A 19,992-nucleotide genomic window follows, 5' to 3' on the forward strand; every position below is an offset into this window, starting at 1 on the left:
TGTGTGTGTGTATTTCCTTAAAAGTTATAATCCTATACTTTTTCAGTTGCGGTATAGACTTCAAACTTGGTATACGCATCTATCTAAACGACCAGTATAAAAAGGGAGATTGTTTGCAATTATTTCTGGTTCGAAGCACACACTATCCTCGCGAGACAAAATGTATTTTTGTCTCGTCTGTATACTATATCGTGGAAATGATGCTCATTGTTTTTTTCCAAAATGTTTTTGGGGGGTACACTGCCTCCTTGGGGCTCTTAGAGTACCCCCGCAGGAGACCAAATAATACGTGGATAATAGAATAATAAATAGAATACTATGAGCAGTGCCCCTGGGAATACTAACTGTGATCCTCAGGAACATTGTTTCTGAAAGAAACACTGGTGTTGCCCCATCTCTAAAGCTACATATGTTTCTTTCTAAATAGTTGAGTATCGTCTCGAAGCTTCACACGAACATACTGCCTAGTTTCGAGACGATATCAACAGTTAGTGTATAAACATATTCTTTTCGTCTATGTCTGGAATAACGAAAATATTTTGTTCACGCAATGCCAACAGAAACTATTTTGATAAAACGCAGCAACGTGATAAGAAAAAAAAACGTAAGATAAAACAAAGTTCGGCGGGGAATAGAACCCAGACCTGCTACTCAGAAAGCAAACACTTTACCGCGGAACTAACTTACTACGTTGAATTCTGTTTGTTCTATTCTCCTTAATATACCACATAAGAGTCCAAATGAAGGCAATTCAAAAATATGCCAATTTTGCATTCAAGATGGCGACTTCTCCAATGATTTGTTTCTTCACTTAAACTGAACTACGTCCTTAATAACATAGCGAAACCTGGCTTACCTACCAAGAGCACAACTTACAATTTTCATGGTTACAAATTTTTGAGCCGCCATTTTGAATCGAAGATGACGACTTTTCCAACATGTCGGAATTTTCCCCTCACATGCGCTGTAATCTACACACTTGAACGCAATTTCGTGATTCCACCATATCTACAAGTTGTGTAGAATTAGACGCCCCCTTATAACATTCCTAGCACTTTCTTACACCGAACATGACTATTTTTTTCAAGTTTAAGGGCGCATTCGCAAACTACGCATCAGAATAAACATCACCTCGAAATTTCAACGTCCTATATACAGCCATTACAAATTTCACATTTTTTCGATTTGCGCCGCGAAACGAAAACGAATTTTAATGCTCTTTTTTCTATCATAAACTATGTTCCTAGCTTCACTGCCTGACATTTCTATGGTGTGCGGAACTACTCTAAAAACCAACATTTCGAAACGACGAAAAATTTCGACACTTCATTTACATGGAAAATGTCGCCTTTTTCGTGATATCGGAATTTTCCTATTACTCACATCCCATGACGAACAAGTATGCAAAATTAGGTGTTTGTATGTTTTGTGGAAGTATGCAAACAATTAAGTGTGTTTCCGATTATAGAGGTATATAATTATGTTTCTTACAAAGTCTCACAAGTGGTGAATTTTTATGGGAGGTTGTTTTAGATTTAGGTATAACAAATGGTAATCGTTCTCTTAAAGATCTACTAGTGCTAAATTTTAACATTTCCAGAAAATCTCTATTAACTATAATACCATTAATAATTTTAAACAGAAAAACATGATGCATTATTTCCCTTCTTTTTACCAGAGACGTACAATTAAATTCCCTTAGGATAACACTATAGTTAACTTTCATATCATACGCAGAGATTTTGAATCTCTTGTACCATAAATACCTTAAAAATCTTTTTTGTATTGATTCAATTTTCCTTATTTGATTATCATAACAGGGGGACCATACTAATGAAGCGTACTCTAATTTACTTCTAACTAATGAATTAAATAATTTAACTAACACTTCTGCATTGTTTAATTCCTTTGAATTTCTAATTATGAAACCTAAAGCTTTATAGGATTCATTAACAATTCTATCAATATGTATATTAAATTTTAATTTTGTATCTAAAGTAACACCCAAATCCTTAATTTGTGTTGATCTTTGTAATATTTCATTGCAAATTTTATAATTATATTGAGCTGGTTCACCCTGCCGTGAAAAAGTAATAACAGAACATTTTTTAACGTTAAATTGTAATTTATTGTCAATACTCCATTTGTAACAACTATCAAGATCCTTTTGTAATTTCTTTGCGTCTTCCATATTATTTATTGCCCGAAATATTTTTAAGTCATCCGCGTACAACAGACATTCGGAATATTTTATAACGCCAGGCAAATCATTAATAAACAAAAGGAAAAAGAGTGGACCCAGTTTAGACCCTTGAGGTATTCCTGAATGAATCACGTATCTATCTGAACATAGCCCATTATAAGTAACAAACTGTACACGTTCTCTTAAATAAGATTTAATTAGAGTTAATAACACTTCTGATAAGCTCAAATTTGCTAATTTGTTAAGCAATATGTTATGATTTAATTTGTCAAATGCCTTCGCAAAGTCGGTATATATTACATCAATAGAACAACTGTTTCCGTTCAAGGAGTCCAAAATAAACTGCGTAAGGTTAGTTAGATTCGTAGTAGTGGATTTCCCCGGTAAGAAACCATGTTGACACTCTACTATGTATGATTTTACATGATTAAATATCTTACTGTACAATATGTGTTCAAATATTTTAGACGACATCGATATTAATGAAATAGGCCTATAGTTTGTAATATCTTTTGGATTCCCAGATTCATAAATCGGAGTCACTTTACTAATTTTCCAACATTCAGGAAAACACCCAGTAACCAAAATGAGATTATAAATATAGCAAAGAGGAGTTACCAAAACATCTACACAACCCTTAAAAATATAAGATGGTAAATTATCTGGACCACTAGATCTTGTTGATCGAGTTTTCTTTATTGCTTCCTTACATTCTTCCTCATTCACTTTTTTTATAACCAGGCAGTGAGGTATTAAAGGTATATTCGAGGTGCTCCATTCGTAGAATGAAGACCTTTCATCATACACACTATGAAAATATTGAGCGAAACCCTCAACAATATTTTTATTTGTTTTTAATAACTCACCGTTATATAACATAGTAGATGGATTTTGTAAACATCTTTTCTTATTTTTTATGAAACTCCAGAAGTGTTTTGTGTCTCTACTAATATTATTCCCTATATTTTGTATGTATAAAGAATAAGCTCTTGTAATCATCGTCTTAGATTTCCTGCGCAGGTCTAAAAACCTTTCCAAGTTATACTGTGAATGTTGTTTGCGTTTCCTATAATATTCTTTATGTTTCAAAAGACTTATAATCTCAGAAGTAAACCAAACCGGGTACAAATTCTTTTTATGGCTTTTCACTTTCGGTACATGTCTATCGATATAATTAAACATTATTTCATAAAAATATTTTATTGCACCATTTGGTTCTTTATAAGTGTATAATTGATCCCAATTTTCTTTTTGCAAATCTTTATAAAAATTATAAAAATCTGCTTTTCTATAATTGTATTTTAACATATTATCATTCAATTTAACCCGCCTCATATTTTTAATTTGTAAATCAAGCTGTAATGGTGGATGTAATATATCAGCAAATACCATAGAATTATCGCTTGTATATACATTACATGATTCACTCATATTTGTTAAAACCAGATCAAGAGTTTTATCATCTTTGTTTTTTACATCATTTATAGAGCGAAGATCGTGTAATGCCAATAAATTTGAGAGGGTTTTACATATTGAATCCCCGAGTAATAAGTTATAACTTGAATCTATTATAGTTGGAATATTAAAATCACCAACAATTAATATTCTACAGGATGCTAAAGTATCTACTATTTCATTAACCCTGGCAAAGAACGAGCTATATATCTCAATTTTGGATTTCGGCGGAAAATACACACAAATTATTAAAAGCCGAACTGTACCAATATTTGTCTTAATACATACAGTTTGAACATCTTTAATATTTACATGAAACTCTGTAACAGAAAAAGACTTTTTTATCGCTATCATTGACCCACCACCCTTCCTGCAGCTCCGATCGTTCCTAAACACCAAATATCTGTTGTCAATAATTTCTGCGTCATATACATTTCTAGATAACCAGGTTTCCGTTAGCATGATTATACTGTAATTTGAGGAAAGAATACTCGTATACATTTCGTCTATTTTGGTATTCAGACCTCTTACATTCTGATAATAAACTGAAATTATGTTATTACACATTGATTATATACCATTTTAAGCTAAGTTTCTAACTTCTTCAATAGATTTTAACGTATACACATATGTATCATTTTCTTTTTTCCTCAGTTTTACATTTCCAGCCCAATCAACCCAAACAAATGCAAAGTTTTTTTCTTTCTTAATTCTCCTAGCTTCGGAAAATACAATTCTTCTATTTAATGAAAGACTCGGATTAATATACACGGGTCCACCAACAGTATAACCTAAATCCTTACAGTTTAAGTTACGCTTAACTTTACGTTTTTGTATAACCATGTCTCTATCCACTCTCCTTATAAATTTCACAACAATTCCGGGAATAGGTTGATTTGTTTTCAATCTGTGACATGTATCTATCATACTATTATTAATTTCCATCCCAAGCACACGCCCCACTGATTCAACAATCGAAATGTGTTTTCATTCGGCTGTTCTGGAATACCATGAATTTCCAGAGAGTTTCTTCTACTGTACTGGTCCAGATCATCCAATTGTGTATTTAATTTATCAATTTGCTTTTGCAAACGCAAGTTCTCATTTCGAAGATCGTCAATTGTTTCCATACATTTTTTTAGAGATTCATTCTGATTTTTTAGGAGTTTGGAATTTTCATCAAGTTTTTCATGGGCTAAATCCAACGATTTACCTAACTGACTTTCTACATTTTTATTTGATACTTTAAGTGTGTTTACTTCTTCCCTAATAGATAGGAGTAACTCATAAATTTCTTTTGAAGATGGACAGTTATTGATATCTTGGGTTGAATCACCACTCATACTTTTACGCCTTACCTTACTACAGCTCTCACACCTCCACCCTTTATCGGAAGTTCGTAAAAACTTAATATCCTCTTCGTTAAGATCCACACAAGCACCATGAAAGATTTTCCTACAGTCAGTACACTGGATTTTTTGATTGATATCCAACCTAGCAATTGCCTTTGAACACCTTTCACAAAGAGTCATGATTTCTTATGTAAACTTAAACGGAGTCAATATGCCCCCACACGAAACTTTACAGGTGACTTTGATGTTAAGGTTATTCTTGCTTATCGTTCACATACAATTCTGGAAGAATTAGTGTCTACCCCTGCTACTAGAATTTCCTTTCGGCCAGTATCTGGCAGCACTGATACATATTCGTATAATTCACAAGGAGGTGAGTTTGCAATCCTGACGATTGAATGACTTGTTTACCTTCTTACAACATAGATACGAGTATCAGAAATTACGATCTTTCGTATATATTAAAAATGCAAACACGTAAAAAAATATATTGTTAAGAAGTCTACAGTACTTACAAATCCGTAAATCAATACTTTTATCCATCAACTGTCACATTAACACACGAAATTTACTAAAATTGTGGGAGCACACAATCACCTCCACCTACACTAGCCCATCGAACACTCTCAAACTGCAACCATCGCCCTGCTGCACCTACACACCCTCACAAGACACTTGGCTACCGTAACTGTGCTACAGAATTCGGTGCGGAAATCATAATAATGTAACGGATTTTTGACTGTTCGAATATTTTGTTCATTAATTGAGTAGACAGCTCCCTCGCATTTTAGATTACAGTACTTACTCCAGTGCCAGCATGTGATGATGGATACTTATCAATGTTGCCACTGAAGTTCAAAAAAATATATTCCAGCTCAATTAAGTATCCTCTACATGACTATATTATTATGATTTCCACTGCTAATCGTAAAACGATTCAAAGGAAACCAAATGTCTTATTAAGGGACCGTTGTTGGGGGCTGGTGGTGGTTCCAGTCAGATGTGTTTAAGAGAGCTCTTGACAAAGGGAATATCCTCCTAATGTTTATGCGCACATTAACAACGGAAGTCTCTTTGGGTCAAAAACCTGCTTTCAGGTGGAACACCAATTCCTCATCATTAAAAAGAAATGAAATTAAATAGTTAGTTTCACGCCCCAGGAAAGGCACCGAGCCTAAGGAAGATGGTGATAATGAAATGTGAAAAATGGTGGTATGAAGAAAGTGGGCGGAAACGGGAGAGTGTCGAGAAAACTCAGGCACATGGTGTTTGTCCACCACAAAGCTCACTTGGCACGAGCTGGGATCGAACCAGGGAGCCCACGCACTAGAAGTGAACGCTCTACCACTGAGGCACTGCAGCCCCATTAGTAAAAAAAAACAAAAAAAAAAAACATACCTCATTACTTCGGGGCTTACATATCTGCTGCCACCAAAAGGAAGGTGTGTACACAACAGGGGCGGATCCAGAGCAGGATATTTTTTTATTTTTTAAAAAAATAAAACCTACCCCAGAATTGGAGCTCTTGATTTTTTCAAGCTTGTATTATAAATGTAAGATAAAAACTTTTTTTTTTTACACGTTGCAGAATTTAAATGAAGCAATACATAGCAAGCAATTACTTGCCTTGGTGTTTTTGGTCAGAAAATGTCCGCGTTCGAAAACGCAGGTAGTCATTTGTGTTCTTTGAGTTCAAGATGCGATATTTTACGCTCTCATTCCGTTCTCAAATCCGATCCCTACTTCTTATGGGGCCGCGGTGGCTCAGTGGTAGAGCGTTCACCTCTGGTGCTTGGGGTCCCGGGTTCGATCCCAGCCCCCGCCAAGTGAACTTTGTGGTGGATAAACACCGTGTGTGGGGGTTTTCTCGGGGTTCTCCCGTTTCCCACTTTCTTCATTCCACCATTTCATCCATTCCTCATCATCACGTCTCCTTTAGCCTAATCGGCATAAGCGTGGGACGTAAAACTCAAAGATTTTCCGATCCCTCCTTCTTGTTAACAACGGGCAGACAATAATCCATAAAATCTATCTGTCCACAAGTTTGTCAATATTTATTTTACGTATCTTTCCATTTAAGAAGTGGCCATTCCTGCACCGAGGTTGGGACGATTTCGGACTCTTCTTCACATCGTCCTTTACGCTGAAAATATCCAGAACAGAAAGCATGTGAAATTTATGACTGATATTTTCCTGCCAACTCATTTTTCTTTCTATAAGCTTTTTTTTTTTTTTTTTTTTTAATGATACAAAATATAAAAACCCACTTTACTGTTTACATGAAATTAAACTGCTTCATTTCATGTTAAATGTATTTAGTCGTTGTAATAAGCCTAGGTGTAAATACATGTTATTTCCCAAAATAAGCCTTGCATGTACTCCCACTTTCCAGAGCGTGTGGCCAATGCTCCTGCAAATGATGAATTGATCAACAGCAGACCACCTAGCACGGAATCTTTTTTAACTGAACTTGAAGCCGTTACCCTGACCCCTTTCTGCTCGTCGAGCTGCTCTAGAAATATCACTGTGGAGGATGATATACATACCAAAGTTGCGACAGGTGAGTTTTTGACATGTTATTTTATAATACCCAGTAAATGCCGAGTAAGAAGAAAAGAAAGAAAGTAGTAATATTTTATTAGTACTTAACTAAAATAAAATAATTGTTGAACAAGGCAATACTTTTATGTAAATGAAATATTCAATTTAACGTTCCACGATCAGGCACTGAGGCTAAGGGAGTCGGTGATGATGAGAAGTGAATTAAATGGTGGAATGAATAATGTGGGAAAAAATTGGAGAACTCCAAGAAAAGCCGCTTGAAGTGAGCTGGGATCGAACCATTGGCCCCAAGCACTAGAGGTGAACGCTCTATCACCGAGCCACAGCTGCGCCAATTTTATTTAAATGTAACTGTTTCAGCAACTACCGTTGTCTTCTTCAAATACACTCTATTTATTTATTTATTTATTTATTTATTATTTTAGATTTTTAAAGATTTCCTTGTTTATTAATTTTTATTCCTTCAGCAATTATTTTATTTGACTTGAGTATTTATATATAAGCAAAGCTTTAATATAGAATGTATCTCATGTTATAGTGTTCGCGCTTTTTTTTTTTTTTTTTTTGAATGGGAAAAAGTACTCCTCTCGAAAATATTTTTCTCAACAGAGGGGTAAAATATAATTTTCACCAAAGAGAAGTTTTATTATTATTATTATTATTATTATTATTAATAATAATAATAATATAATAACTGCCTCAACTTCTAACCCTGCTCAGAACAAATAATGTGACAATTTTCACCCTACTGCTTGTGACAGAATTCTGGTTCTAGAAGTCTTATTTTTTAAAAATACTCCAGTAACAAGTGAGGGGGCGTTTGCTCACAATTTTTTATTTTTCGGAATACATAAGTTATGCACCATTTTGTTTGTAATTTTCACTTTATTTTTTGTCATATTTTGAAATGCTAATATATGTTTCGTCTTGCATCATAAATTTAACTTACTAAATCGTATCCAATCAGGATGAAATTTCTTATGACAGCAGAATGATACCTTTACTTGTTAGTTCCACCTGTGTGCAGCTTGTCAGATTGCTGCATCCGATAGCGCAGTTCTGTCACGATATGTAAATGCGGAATTTTGACTTCATTTTGGGGGTTACATAGCAGTAGTGAAAGATAATACATGTAATTTCTATCGTTGTCTAGTTGTGTTTGATAAATGAGTAGCTATATTATTTTATTATTAGAAAGTTCTTTGTTTGATACCATAAAAACTATTCTTACTGCATGAGTCTGTATCAGTTATGATCCCAGTGCCCGCAAAGTGAACTTTGTGGTGGACAAACACAGTGTGCGTGGGTTTACTCGAGGTTCTCCCACTTTCTTCATTCCACCATTTCATTCAGTCTTCATCATCACCGTCTCCTTTAGCCTAACCGACATAACTGTAGGACGTAAAACTCAATTTTTTTTTTTCATCAGTTGTAATATCGTATCAATATACTTGATCGTCACTTTTAGCTCACATCCTAAAGTTGGTCTTGGAGTGGCATTTTATATTGTGAGCACATACGTAATGTAGCATTCTATGAGTGTTTCAGAATTATTTGTCATGTATCTGTATATACAAAGTCTTATATCCCCCAACTTGTTTGATCCTCCTGAACAATCAGAGTTAACAGCTGCAATAAAATCAAAAGTTAAGCTATTACAGAATAACTAAAATTAATGGTAGTTTAATTTCGCTGTATGGAAGGCCGTTAAAAGTGGGACTTCATGCAAGCGAGTGCAGTAACTAATCGTTTTATTGCGTATTAATTATAGTTACACATGACGTATTGTAATTATTTTTTAAAATTTTCTCCCCACCTGAAAAATTGCACTATGATTGTTCATGATTTTTTTTTTCTGTTTCAGTGTTCCTATCTGTCTTCGTTGGGAGGAAAAGGGACCTTTCTCTGATGCTTGGTTTCCAAAGAGCTGGCGATGAAATATAACTCCCGCGGAAAAAAGAGCAAAGTTCACGTTGTGCAAACTAGCCTTAAAGACACTTATCATTCGTGAGTAAAAATAAAGATCTTCAAATGAACAAATGCCACAAATCTTCAAAACGTTAGTAGAAAGATATTCACTTCCATCTGCCTTGTTGTTTGAGGATGAAAATGATTCGGCATGCTTGAAACATGTTGACCTGTTCCTCCTCGCTTTGTTTGGAAATCAATGTAAAGGCATCTCTTTCGAAAACTAAAAGATGGAAGAAACTGCTACTGGTATAATAGATAAAGAAGTGGGATACTTACCGCAGTCCCAATTTTTAACCTACTTAAGCACGTGAGGCTTTTTTGATATGATGCTGCATTTCTGTACTTTCAATAACTATGAAAGGTGTTTTCCTTCATACGAAATTTATAGGAAAATTTTATTCTTTTTATTTTATATTATTAAAAGATCTCTGTAAGTTTTAGATTATAACCAACAGATTTGCATTGTCTACATATTTCTTGTTTGTATTACAAATAATATAGACAATCAGTGTTTCTTGTTGCATTACAAATAGTATGAATATTATTTTATACGACAAAAGGTGCACATTGTACATATAACTAATAAATATAGAATTCAAATTAATGGTTATGTGTTTTCGCTTTCATCCCTCAGAGATTAATTAATTTTAAAATGTACTTTCTTTTTCGATTTTTCACCTCCAAAATAAAGTTGTCTTAAATTGGAGTTATAAAAGTTTAGTCCTAAATTTTGCACTGTCAATAAAACCCATTGTTCTTGTGTATGTGAGTGTGTGTTGGATGTGGGTGGTTGTGTTTGTGTATATGTGTGCGCATACTAGCGTAATAATGGATAGCTATAAAATTTATGGAAGCACGTGTTGTACCGTAATTTCATTAAGAAGAAGGAACTAGTAAATGCACATGAATAAATTCCAGTGACGAAATGAGTGGATTATTCTTAGTACTAAGGGCCGCAGTGGCTCAGTGGTAGAGCGTTCACCTCTGGTGCGTGGGGTTCCGGGTTCGATCCCAGCCCCCGCCAAGTGAACTTTGTAGTGGACAAACACCGTGTGCGTGGGTTTTCTCGGGGTTCTCCCGTTTCCTCCCACTTTCTTCATTCCACCATTTCATTCATTTCTCATTATCACCGTCTCCTTTAGCCTAACCGGTATAAGCGTGGGACGTAAAACTCAAAGATTTCATTTCATTTTCTTAGATCTGTAAGTACGATGTTCCTTTATTTTTCCATTTCATTCTTTGTTTTTACCATGTTTATTCGTCTTTTCTCATTCTTAAAAGTGTTGTAGGGCTTTTTTTTCCCGCCAAGGGTGAGTGTTACATTCGAGGGCTTTTTTTATGTTTTTCAAGTCGATCCAATGCGTCTCGGTTTTCTTTTTAATGTATGGCTTTAAATTTATCCTTTCGTGGAGCAAGCGCTGCCGTTTCTTTCCTGTAGCACTACGTATATAATTATTCCTTGACAGCTATTGTATATTCGCTTCTTAATGTGTAGGTAAATATACCACACATTAAGAGGCGAATATATATACTCTTCAATAGGTTACTATCCAAATACTAAAAAAAATATAAATCAACAACACTAGAGGCGGTCAATTGGATATGGAAATCCCCAATCCATAGATAATACGAACCTTCGGAGAAGCGAAATTTCCAAATTCTTGGTACAGACCAATCAAATAGACCACAATACTTTGACGTTCCCCAATGTGTGCTTCCGAGAGAGGGTGGTGATGTATTTCGTTGTGGCAAGATCTAGGGTTCTTAGGGTCTATCCTGATCTTTTATTTATTACAATAACCCAGTGGTCTTATTTATCTGGTATAGGAGCTTGTAAATTATTATGCAAATTACAACACAATGGTGAAAAATCAAGCAGCAGCCACAAGGATAAATTTATTTTCATTATTGTTTTTACTTATAATAATCGTTGTCCAGTTGTTATTCGTAGACTTTTTTTTTTTTTTACCCAAGAAAAGTGTTGCGGCCAGAGATCAGTTCAGAACTGTCAAGAAAAAAAACGCAGTTAAGAAAAAAGTATGATTTTTTCTTTATCATTTTTAAAATAAATGTGTTGTAAGCTGTGTGTTTTAGAGTAGATATTATTATTATTATTATTATTATTATTATTATTATTATTATTATTATTATTATTATTATTATTATTATTATTCAGTTCCATATGTCCAAATAACCATAAATTGATGTGTATCCAGTGTTGACATTAGGAATCTCTATGTATAGTAGAATCTCGATTATTCGACACAGTTTCAGGGTTATTTGTTTCAACCACTATTCAACCGATCTATTTCAAAATTTACGGGGCCAAAACTAGGTAACCCTAGTAGCCTAACCCCTAACTTTGGTGCAAAACGGTTGAATAGGGGCTGATAAATAGCCTCAAAAGTGTGGCGAATAATCGAGGTAGTACATTGATTGAAATTCCTAATATCAAAACTGCGGATTCACATCAATTTCTAATGGTTTTGACATTTGAAACTGAACAATCCTGTCAGACTTCCATGACATTTGAGGTAGCGAGAAGCAAAGGGGTGTAAGTGACATTTTCAATAGAGTATGTATGTCTCTAAAATGGATTCTGCATTGCAAAATATACAAACTGCATAATGAAGTTCGGCGTAGAGCATTCATGGGTTGACTTTCTATTAGACTGCGACAAGCTTCACCATCCAGTTTGTATATTTAGCTGTGCAGAATCCATTTTTGAGACATCCATACTTTATTACAAATATCACTTACACCCCTTTGCTTCTCGCCGCCTCATTTCGAGAATGCCCCCCCCCCCATTCACATGAAGGGTGTGAAAAAGACGTGATTTACACGTGGAAATCACGTAAAAAAGACGTGATTTACACGTCATTTCTATGACGTGTAAAAGACGTCATAAAAATCACGTCACATTCTATGACGTGTAAAAGACGTCACAAAAATCACGTCATATTCCCGGACATTTCCACGTGGGAAAAGACGTGTAAATCACGTCATGTTCGGTGTATTTTACGGTGTTTTACACCAAAAAAAAACACGTCTTTTCGACGTCGGTGTGCCGCTTGGGATAAAGTTATGATTTTTTAAATGGAATGGCCTAAATTTAATACCATAATTCGAATCAGCAATGATAACAAAGACGAAATAGATGACACTCGCAGATCAGTGTTGCATACATTTTGAGAAATATTGTAAAACATATGTCATATTTAAACGCCTTTAACACACACAAGGAATGAGGTAGTAACTATTTGTGCACATTAAATTAAATACTGGGAAGAACTCTTTAAAATGACTTCAAGTTTAGAAGGATCAGTTAAACAGTGTTGCCACAACAGAAGAGAGAAAAATTGAGTTTCGAAATAGTGCAATAACTTGGAAAAGGTTCCTAGTACAGTATGGTTTTAAATGCATAGGGGAAATCAGTATCTCATAAGGAGCATTGTCACTTTTATTTGAGATCGATAAGTCAAGTACTTACCAAGTTATTCGGTACTCTGTAAAAGCTGAGAATTTTGTGCTGTACAAGATGGTAACGCTGTTTCAAAATTCCCTTTTTTTCCCTCTGCGTTGGAGAAAGAATAAAAGTACTAATCTGTGACAAAAGTTATATTCTGTGACATGGTGAATTAAAGCAAATTTATTTAAAATAAGGAAACAGAATATATTTTTTGTTTCATGAATTTTGTAATATATGTTACAAATAATTGTTACTTGATCATCATAAACATATATATCTTTAATTTAATTTCTTTCTCCTGAATATAAGCTGGAAAAGACAATAAAACGTAGATATTAATAGTTGTAAAATTTGAATTGAAAATACATAGGCTAAGTTCTGTTAAATAGTAGCAAAATTTTTCAGATCATCCAATATTTATACGTACTGACCAATTTTAGGGGACCATACACAACGTATTTTGTATTTCATTCACCACGAAATTAACTACAAATAATGTATAAATTGTTTTTAAGAAGTGAGTTGCATTTATGGATTCATAGGTGCAGATTCCCTTATGAGGACCCAAATGTTATGAGTAAAAGTACAGCACGTAGAAATATGCCATAAAAGCTATAGTGGAACAAACACCAAACAGCCCCTGTTAGATGTCCATTAAAAACAAGAAATGTATCTGATCGGAAAGGGAGAACCTGGTGGGTCCATGAACAGTTTGATCCGTAGTGAGTTGACGAGTAAACAAATAGAATGTAAAAAAAAAAATCAAATCTATGCCGAATGACCACAAAAAACAAGGAAGTATTTAACCAAGTCAGAGCAGGGCCAAAGTAATGGAAAATCAGGATGTCTATAGGAACCAGGCGCGTTAGCAAAGGTGGGTATGCTTGTAAACAAAATAGTGTAAACATACTACGTAAAGAATATTCCAAAATTCTTCTGCAAATTATATACGGCATCGTATTCCTTAGCGCAGCGTAACTTTCTGTATAACGTTCCACGTTTATGCCATTTAGGCTAAGGGAGACAATGATTAAGGCAATTGACTGATGATAGAAGAATTAATGGGATGAGAATGTGAGAGAAAGCGAGAGTATCCGACAACCCCATGGACACGATGTTATCCACCACAAAATTACTGGATCGGAAATCGTCTCAGGGACCCCACACATGAAAGGAAAGCGCTCTACCACTGAGCAACCGTGCCCTCGCAGTTTAACTTTAAGAAGGCTTAACCACAGCATTTTTCTATTGTAATTCAATCAAAATCTTTTGTTTTTTGTACAATGGTTCACAATAATTGAATACAGATTTATGATATACTGCAAAATGATATGTCTGAAAAGCGATTATTCTCGGAAAAATATGTACAAACCCTTGCATGGTGGTCACTAGAAACTATCATTTCATCTATTTGAACTGAATGAAGTTGCAAACTCACACGGAGGAGGCAAGGCATGGAGGAGGAAGCATTTCTTCGTATGGAGGAGGCATTTCAGCGACAGTGTATATGCGCGTAAGGGAAGACAAAATTGAGAGAGACAAGCACCATCCTGTGCTACGTGGTTATTATGATGTAACATATTTTGGAGTTCAGGATAAGCAAACGTGAACTGTGTCCGTAGAAAACAAACACGTCACCACGTGAAAGTAAAACCGAAATGCTTATTTTCGCTTTGTGTTGACGAAAACCATTACCCAGGTGTAAGTACGAGGGTCATTTCAAGTCTTGCACATAGCCTATGCACGACCGTTCGAGTCACTTTTAGGTTTGTTGTGGGTCAAAGTTTGGGCTTGACGATTGTTTCCGTGTTTTCTGGTTTGCTTAGCTGTGTTGTGAGAATTTCAGTGGTGAACCTGACTGAGGTTGGGTTACACATGATGATAAGCGTTCCTATATCAACATCGAAACTCTATGTGGAAAAAATCCAACTGAAATTTACAATGTTTGCGGGAGGTTTGTCGAAATAGTGTAGTGGATCATAGCACTGTATTTCGGCGCTCAGTTCGTTTCCGTGAAGGTCGTGTAATCATTGCGGACACCCCAAGATGTGAAAGACCATCAACTGCAACAGACTACACTCCTGAGATTATTGTGAATGACATTTTGAGAGAGGGTCGACGGAAAGATGTAAGAAAATTACATATGAGACCAAAATATCTGTCACTTCACTTTACAGAATTATTACTGAAAAGCTGAAATTGAAGACGAGATGGGTTCCGCATGATCTGAGTAAATACCAGAAAGCATGTTGGAAAAGAATCGCAGAAAAATTGCTTCAACGTTATCAAACAGAAAGAGATCAGTTTTTCCAAACGACTGTTGCAATTGATGAAACCTGGATACGAGAGTTTGAACCAGAACTGAAGTTTCAGTCGTCACATTAAAACAGTTCAGACTCTTCACGCCCGAAGAAATTCTGCTAGAAACAGTCAAACGTTTAACTCACGATGATCTTCGCGTATGATACGAATGGAGAGATGGCTACAATAGAGTGACACAGGGGACGTCTATACCAGGCGTATACTACAAGCTGTTTCTGCAAAATGTTTTGCTCCCGAAAATTATTGAAAGAAATCCCGACATGCTTGCAGCTGGTGTATTCTGAACGATAATGAAAGGCCGCATACTGCTCTACAAGTAAGAGTGACACTTAACAAGTATGGGAAATACTTTCCTTCCCAATATAGTCCTGATTTGAGCCCACCAGACTTTGAATTGTTTCCCAAATTAAAAGAACCACTCTGTGGAAAACTTTTTGATTCGATTGACGAAGCTTTCAGTGAGGTGACCCGAGTGATTAGACACCTCAACAATGAAGGTGCCCTATCCAGAATACAGAATTTGCCAAATGTTGGGAAGCTGTCATAAACAAGTATGAAGATTGTATTGAACGCCTGTAAAGATATTTTGTACAATAAATTATTAGCTTGCATAACATCTTTCAGTGTGCAGAACTTTCGAAGTGACTGTCGTACAATATATTGCAAAAAATTTTCCGAACAGTTGCTAGGACATAATGTTGTACGTAGCGGTATATCTAAATACTAATTACAAACATTAGAAGCTATTAGTACCATAACAAATAACAGACTATGTGTCACGCTAAATAACAATATATTAGTCTAATTACAAACGAACGCAGAAACAATGCAATAATAATTATAATTGCATACCGATAATCGAAAAAAAAGCCATATTTTACATTTCGTTAACACAATCCACTGCAGAATGAAGCCGTATAAAACATTTTAAGACTTTCAGTAATTACGACCTAGCAATTGTGTATGTAAGAGAAAACTTGAACCAATGATTTTTGTGATATTAATGCAAAATTCACAAATTTTTACGTTTGCTGCAGTATCATAGAAGGAGTTTACTAAATGTATACTAAACTAAGCTAACCAAAGCCAACCTACGTATCCTAACTCATATTTTATGTTCAAGGACAAAGGGAAAGAAAAAAAACACCTAAGTAAAATTTTAGTGAATCCTATCAGCACTATACTACAAACATATCACGCATTATTGTGCGTGAGCCAGTGTATAGTACATAACGTCAGTCTTATTACTTGCTAGTACTTGCATTTGATCAATTTATTTACCTTTGAATTTATAGTAAATATGGTGCTTTTTTACTTTTGACGAAACAAATTTGGAAAGATTTACAGGTAAAATTCCGTACTTTGCATGAAAAGACATAAAGAACAATTTTCTGCAAGCGATAGAGTTAAATACAAAGTAATACACCTGTATTTTATGTTTACAAGTGTAGATTACTATAGTTCGCGTCCCTCGAATTGTCATGTGGCATCAGCCAACAAGATCGCAGTGCGCTGTTACTATACCTTCAGGGAGGAACCTATTCATTCATAATTGTCCACAAATACGAACAAAATTAATTATGAATGATTTGATTCCTCTCTGAAGGATTAGTAACAGTGCACTGCGAGTTTATTGGTTGATGCCACACGCCAATTCGGGTGGCGCGGAGTATAGTATAAAATTCTTAGGAGTACTTTACTATGGATAAAATAAGTGAGTGCATTCAAATGATGGTTGTATTAGAAACTATTTTCCACCGGTGCTCTATTTGTGCACAGTGTACAGAAGTTGTATTTTATGTTTACAAGTGGAACGCTACAAGTATTAAACCGTAACAAGTATTATTGAAACTCATATCATTACCAAAATTCACTTATTTCACTATCCTTATTTTTGCATATAGCAACCTTCGCTGACGCACCTGCTCCCTTCGGACGCAACCCCTCTCTAGAGATCGTGCCCTTCAGTTTCGCCCTGCGTGACTCGGTTAGTTAGCATTAGAGTTTTTTAGTAATCTACTAGCACAGGTTGTTTCTCGTTTTTTGCATTACAGTTTTTATGCATACATCCGGACGCCGTATTTACACGCAAATCCTAGAAGAATTTTAATTTTTCAACAATTGATTATGATGGTTTCCTTGAAATTTAACTATTCCATTTGACACGTTTCCATGTTGCACAACTCAAATTATTTAGTAAACAATAAGAAGGAATTTGTGAAAGAATTGTAATTTTTGAACAATTATTTCGAGTTGTGCGGCAAAAGTAAAGCTGCACGAGAAATATTCCTAAAAATGTACTTAAAACATTATGTCGAGCTTCACATGAAAGGCAGTAGCGCGTTTCAAACTTATTCGATGATTTGTAACTATACATTCAATAAATGAGCTGACAAATATAAAAGATAACGTGCAGTTTGAAAAGTTGGCGGCAAAGTAGAAATTTAAAAAATACACGAATTTTATGGTACAATCCGCAGCAAAAAACCTGCAACATGAGCATATAAGTTTATTGTGAAATGACGAAGTCTTTTGCTCCAAAATAAGTGTGCATGGGAGGAGGATGAGGTTTATCCTGGCATGATTCGTTCCACTTAGACGTTATGTTCATTCCCTGTGCTTTTAGGCATAGTTTCACAATAAACTTACATCCTCATGTTGCAGGTTTTTTGCCGCGAATTGTACATATAATTAGGTATTTCCAGAAAAAATGCCAATTTCATTGGTGCATAAAAGCTACAATTCATACAGCTAACCTTTGTAGAGATTTATAATATGGTAGCAAAATAATAATAAATAAAAAAAAATACTCAATTAGGGCAATGATTTTAAAATTTTAAGTTCCTAAGTGAGAGTTCATCTGTACAAAGTATACCACACAAAAAAATTTGTTTCGTGACTTGATGGGTAATGCCAAAGACTTGGGGAACTATTCCGTTATGGATTACGTCAACGCAAAGTAATATTTAACATTTTGTTAGTGATCATCGGCATAGCAGTTATAATGACTTCTTGCATTTCTTGTATGAACAATTTCTTGAACAATGCTTCCGAATGATCCCCTTAGACGTGCAAACGAAGAAAGTGAGTAATTATCTTGATTACACCACTTGGCTACACCCAACAGCTACAATACAGCCAAAGAAATTGTGCTCGCAAATCATCCTTTGTATTGCTTCAATTGGAACACTTACTTATTTCATTCATTCGTGTTTAAAAAAGAAATAATAACAAGTCGGTAATATTTACAGATAATATTGAATTGTTTCGATATTATTTCCCTAAAGTTGCACGAGAATAAGTATATTCACTGCACGAAATAGCTAGTAGGTAGTTCTCGTAAACGTATTTCTACCATCTTGTTAAAATTTGAATTCATATTACTAACTGAAGAACAATTTATATCCACATTACGTTTAATTAGTCCCTTCAAGGACTCAAATGGGTTTCATTTCATTTTACGTCCATTGATTAATGTGTTATTTCATTTTAATCATTTCTTCACGATTTCTCCAACGCTTAGGGAAAAAAGGGAATTTTGAAACAGCGTTACTATCTTGTACAGCACAAAATTCTCAGCTTTTACAGAGTACCGAATAACTTGGTAAGTACTTGACTTATCGATCTCAAATAAACGTGACAATACTCCTTATGACATACTGATTTCCTCTATGCATTTAAAACCATACTGTACTAGGGACCTTTTCCAAGTTATTGCACTATTTCGAAACTCAATTTTCTCTCTTCTGTTGTGGCAACACTGTTTAACTGATCCTTCTAAACTTGAAGTCATTTTAAAGAGTTCTTCCCAGTATTTAATTTAATGTGCACAAATAGTTACTACTTCATTCCTTGTGTGTGTTAAAGGCGTTTAAATATAACATATGTTTTACAATATTTCTCAAAAAGTATGCAACACTGATCTGCGAGTGTCATTTATTTCGTCTTTGTTATAATTGCTGATTCGAATTATGGTATTAAATTTAGGCCATTCCATTTAAAAAATCATAACTTTATATTGGGTTGGCAACACTGTTCACCTAGTGATGTTACCCACTACACGGATAGATGTCCCCCTTCCTGTAGTTGCTTTGTGCAAAGTTCCGCTTCTCTCTCTCTCTTAGTTCCTCTGTTATAAAGGTGGGACATTATAAATGGTGCACCCGGTATATATATATATATATATATATATATATATATATATATATATATATATATATATATATATAATTTATTTATGATATATAGGGTGGTAGGTAACTCCAACGAAAAAATTTGGGAGGTGATTCCTTATATGAAATCGAAGAAAAAAGTTCTAATAAACATGGGTCGAAAAACGTCTCTTTTCAGAGTTATAAAAAGCCAAATATTCGAAAAATCAAATTTCGAAAGGGCCTGGCTTAGAAACTATAGGGTCTATTTCAAGCGGTTTAAGGAATTACACAGGAACTATTATGCGTTCTGTCTAAATATCCATGTTTCAGATTTCACCGGTACCAGCGAAACCAACTTAAAAGAGTATCCCTAAGTACTTAAAGGAGTATCCCTACACTTCAACTTCATTTTACAGTTCGTTTCGCGGATAACTGACGATGGTAAAACATGGATATTTAGATAGATCACATACTACTTCCTGTGTAATTCCTTAAACAGCTTGG

The sequence above is a fragment of the Thermobia domestica genome, chromosome 8 (assembly GCF_964235325.1).
Source record: "Thermobia domestica chromosome 8, izTheDome1.hap1.1, whole genome shotgun sequence".
NCBI classification, from domain to species: domain Eukaryota; kingdom Metazoa; phylum Arthropoda; class Insecta; order Zygentoma; family Lepismatidae; genus Thermobia; species Thermobia domestica.